Source organism: Atta colombica, unplaced genomic scaffold (genome assembly GCF_001594045.1).
Source record: "Atta colombica isolate Treedump-2 unplaced genomic scaffold, Acol1.0 scaffold198, whole genome shotgun sequence".
Classification (NCBI taxonomy): Eukaryota; Metazoa; Arthropoda; class Insecta; order Hymenoptera; family Formicidae; genus Atta; species Atta colombica.
The window spans coordinates 5,737,333-5,742,506 of record NW_017259291.1 but is presented as its reverse complement, the minus strand read 5'-3'; positions in this window follow the sequence as shown (position 1 = coordinate 5,742,506).

Here is a 5,174-nt window from a genome sequence, read left to right as displayed (position 1 = left end):
TATATAGAGTGTTAGGAAAAAGAGAGTGTTAGGAAAAATTTAAAAGAGCATAACAATAGTTGAAGGATTACAAAATCTTCCTAACATATGTCCGCAGATCTTTTTTGTTATCAATTTTGTATCTTATTGCAATAGTGATCTAAATAATTTTTTATTATTTTTTATTATTATCCAGCGTTTTCTCTAAAAAGAATACTTCTTCAGATAAACTGCTTTTTTATTACACACGCACATACAATTCTAATTCTATAGAATCTCAAAACGTATTTTGTCAATAACAAAAAGTAAAAGAATCTTGATTAATCAACATAAAAGTGATTAGTGCTAGAAAATATCTATCTTTTTATTGACATGCATACTCAAAAATACATTTTTACTTTGTACTATAGTTTCAAAACATTTGATACATATATATGATAACATCTTTTTACTTTATACTGATCTCCATCTAATTACTTAACTAATCGGAATCTTCTTGAATTATTATTTACAAATATACTCTTACATTCTTAGATTACAAAATTTTTTTTTTCAACCCTATAGATATCTGACGCTTGTGTGCGCAATCGGTACCAAAAACTCGCAATGTCGATGAAGCGTGGAATTGTGTGCACATCGTTCTATGTGCGACATGTTCGTCGAGAGTACGGTGTTTTAATTGGCGATCCGCCGACGCAGCGCTTTTTTACGCGCCCGTAAAAAAGAAGGAGCCAAAGTAGCCTATCACATACATATTTCCATCGCGTTCCGGCGCGCCGATGCACTCAAATATCTTTCGCGAAATTACACTCGCCACTCGCGCATTCAACGAGATGATTGCCGAGACGGTGTAATCGAGGTGGACTCACTATAAGACTACAGTTAAGGTCAGACAGTGCTTTTAAGCTACGATAAGAGCGTAACGACGTTTGACAAAGTATTGGTAGCACTTTGGCTCCGTGGAAAAGTGGAATGCATGACATACGGCTTGAGAGATGGTTATTATAAAATAGCATCGCAGATAGAGCGCTTTTTCGCTCGTATGGATTCAAACGAAGGCTATCAGCTGGACGCGACTAATTATGCGAAATTAAGACACACGTTTTCAATCCACGAATCAATTAATGACCGTTCTGCGCGACGCGATAAACGCGCAATATGCGAGTGCGTTTGTGCAAGCAAACGATGAGATATATATTTTACCATGTAGGTACAGAGAAATAACAACCGTGGAAGAAAGGAAAAAATTCTGACGATTCTGCGTATCGCGACAGGAAGTATCACCGCATTTTCTTCTCTAGCGAAATGTAAAATCATTTATTTACTGTCTGGCAACTCTCGCTATTAGCGCCAAATGCTTAGATAAAGACTAAAACTATATATTAACATATATTTAATATTGCCGTTTAAAGTAGTTCATTAAAATATTATTCATTCCTTTTTGCTGATAATTGAAACATATTCGCATAGAACTAAGTATTTTTCCCTTAAGGGAAAATTAAGGGTGTAATCCTTAAATACACACGATTGAGTCATTTGTGTTCTGCATTTCTTTTTTTTTTTTTTTAATATTAGACATCTAATTAAGTAGACAGACCTTTCCTTTATTGTAATATATAACTTTAATACTTTCTAAAGATGTTAAAATATGTATAAGAAATACATAATGAAAATTGACTGTAGACATGAATGACTCATCATACGGGTTAAGATCAGAAAGTTCAGATAAAAAAAATTGCATTTTCACATGTTTTAGATACACTTCCATATGTAAAATCAACTTGACAAGTTACGGACTTGGTTCTCATTTGTATTAAGCTTTTCGAAATGGATGGATCGAGTACGAGCACCCGAAAATCAAGTTTAACCGTTGCAACGAATTGTCATCGAAGAAAGAGACTCAGCAGTAAGAAGTATTACTACAGTCGGGGAACATTTTATCGCGAGCGGATTCTACCGTTTCGATTTAGAGAATCCGTGCGAGAGCATTACTCGATTACGCCACACGGTAGCGGTCGTAAGCGCTGATGAAATTAATGACATGTCAGGATCATAATGGCGCATCATCATTTCGAGGCGAGGTGTATAAAGCATATGTTTTAAAGCTTCAAGTAATCGTGTCATTAAAATAGAACCAGGGAGAATGCACAATGGACAGCGCCGCGGGGCCGTTAAAGGGGCACGATTAAATTTAATTATCAAATTTTACGATTATTCGAGGCGCGAGCACACAGCGTTTGCGAAGCGAAGGGTTGCGGCGCAAAAAAGCGTATTAGAATTAGCTGGGACGAAGCTTTAAGGACCCAATAAAACCATAAAAGTGGAAGGACAAAATGTGTAACGGGTTCTCACGATTGCTATGCCGGCGATTACTCGTTCGCCTAAACGTTTCTCGTGAATCTCATAAACTTTGGCTTCGGCTGATATATTAACATATATTCTATCATGCGACTAAAATTACGAAATAAATACGTAGTATTGAGAAAAAGTCGTTTTCTTTATTTCACTGAAACAAGAATGTCTATTTTCTCTTATTGAGAGAAATAGAACGGTTAAATAAATTAAAATCTCTGATTAATGCGACTTGTGAAAATCTCTGTTAACTTCAAAATATTTCGTAAATAAAAAATTAGACAAGTTGTTAGTAATTCATTAAAATATCATTTATTCTATTTTACTGATAGTAAAAACATTCGCAAATGCAGAATTAAGTAATTCTTTTGAAAATCAAAAGATTCAGTGCGAAGACTGTATTTTCAGAAAATTTGGATAACTTTTATGATTTTAGAAAACACTCATTTTAATAACAATTTATTTTAATTTAATTTAATAAACTAGATATTAATATTTGTCAATACGTAATATCAGTTTGCTTTTTGCAAGATGAAACGGTGTTTCATGTTGCTCACGCGTGAGGAAGGGACAAGTCGATTGGAAACAGTTAGAGCAACGTATCTCGTTAAACGAAACGCTATGATTAAATGGCAGTCCGTAACGCTTTTTACAGCGGCCGATCGCCTTCGCTCTTTTACGCTGCTCATCAAAACGAAGTCAAATTGTCGGATCGGTCTTTGTTTCCAATACCACACGCACTGGTGCTCGAAATGTCTCGCGTAAACCGAGGGCTTAATAAAGCCAGGAATCCGGACTATTCCGTTCGTATCCGGCATTCCGTATCAGAGATGGGTGACCGTTTACAGCCTCTCGGTGATCCTGCGCAAGGACAAAGGAAAGAGGAAAAGGGAACGAGGAGAAAGCCGACAGGGCGAAATAAAAAAAAAGAAATGCGCATTTAACGTACGCATTTAATGACAGGTTAGAAACAAGCGGGCCCCGACGATCTGTCTATTCGGGGCGAGTCTACTTTTGGTAATAAAGCGGGTCCAACTTTATTGCCCGGAAGACTTCCATACCGGCCGCTGAACGATTTGGACAGTCGGACATTTGGCAACCGGTGAATTTCCGGTTTATAAGCGCGTCGTAAGAGCCGCGTAACGCCGCGCCGTTAACGATTAACGATTCATTTAGGAGCGTTTAGTATAGCGAACGCTATTTCAAACGGCTCCTCTCTAACACGTTGCAATAACCGAATCTCCCTATATCTGATCGTGCAAATGTTTACAAAATGATACAAAAAGCAAGTTAAAAAATTTTACACAATATTATTATTTAAAAATTTTAATTCACAATTTGCTGTCTATAATGTTAGATAATCAAAGATATCCGAATTAAATAATTCTAATAAATGCAGTAGACAAAAACTATAAACAAGAACTAATAGCGTTTAGCAGAAAGCAACTTTTGCAAATGTGAATGAAAAATGTAAAATTTTTTAATATGATTGGTTTATACATTTAGATTCAATGAGAAGCTAAAGCTAAGAACTAATTCATATTAAAAAATCTTACAATAATTGCAAAGCTGCTTTTTAAATAAATTGAATAACTAAAAAAATTAAAACAGTGTTATATACAAAAAAATATAATTAATGTTGATTTTAGGACGATTCAAAATAATCTACGAAATTTGTAAAGATTTCAGCTAAATATAAATGTAAATTAATTCTTGTGAAAGAATCGAGGAAGTGGAATGTAACGTTCTTAAACAAAGCTGTACGGGAAGACGTTAATGCTATAAATTCGTAATTTCTTTTGGCCATTAGTATCGCACTAAAATACATTTCGAGGGAGTAGACGACGATTCAATGACTCGTTAATGTCGTTCATCGCGCTCGTAATGCTCATATAACGTGTCCATTTATATCAGAACAGTAAGCAGAAAATCGAAGAGTAGCTGCTCTGCTCATTTATAAAATAAAAAAGAAATTCGACATACGCACCATGATGTAGCACCTCAATATTCCGCATTGACAACGAGAACGGCGCCGTCCACCTGTAATTAATAAATACATATTTAGAATTCAATTATTATATATCTCATGGCCATTAAATCTTTCTAATTTAATTCACTTCGCTCTCCATAATTTCTATCACTCGCCAATTTCCGTTCGACTCGTCATTTCTCTGTAATTATATACTCGTCAAACAACAAATGAAGATTTCAGATATTTCGCAATTAATTCGATTATTCCCTATTTGACAGCGCCGGCACGGAGATCGAATTAGCGCATCGCCAATTGCGCGCGATACAGCCGCACGCAGTGACATAAAGCCCGGCTGGAAATAAACTACAGGTTGTTCACACCAATAATAATCGGGTTCTTGTTCGCTGCGCCGCAATTCTTCACTTACTGAGACAGTGAATGACGAAGAGATATGGAGATAAATGATGCGTATGGTGGGCATTGCGTCCGTCGTAACAGATTACCGTAATTCCGATCGCTCAAATTCGTAATCACAATAAAAAAAAAAAGAATAATGTCTGTCGCGAAACTTCGTCATTAAAAAGCAACGCACGAGCGAAACGTTGTGACTCGAGTCGAGTGCCCTTACATTTAAGTACTTATGGAAATATCCCGGCGTTCTCTCTCTCTCTCTCTCTCTCTCTCTCTCTCTCTCTCTCTCTCGCGCAATCAATCTTATCGACTGAGCAGCATTCTCCTGGATCATTCTACCGAAGTAATCCCGAGACAAAACGATGCGGAGCCTGTCAGAGCGATGAAAGAACGTGACTTCTCGGAAGCTGGCCGCCGTCGTTGCGATCGAAAAAAGGCGCAGAGAGAGAGAGAGAGAGAG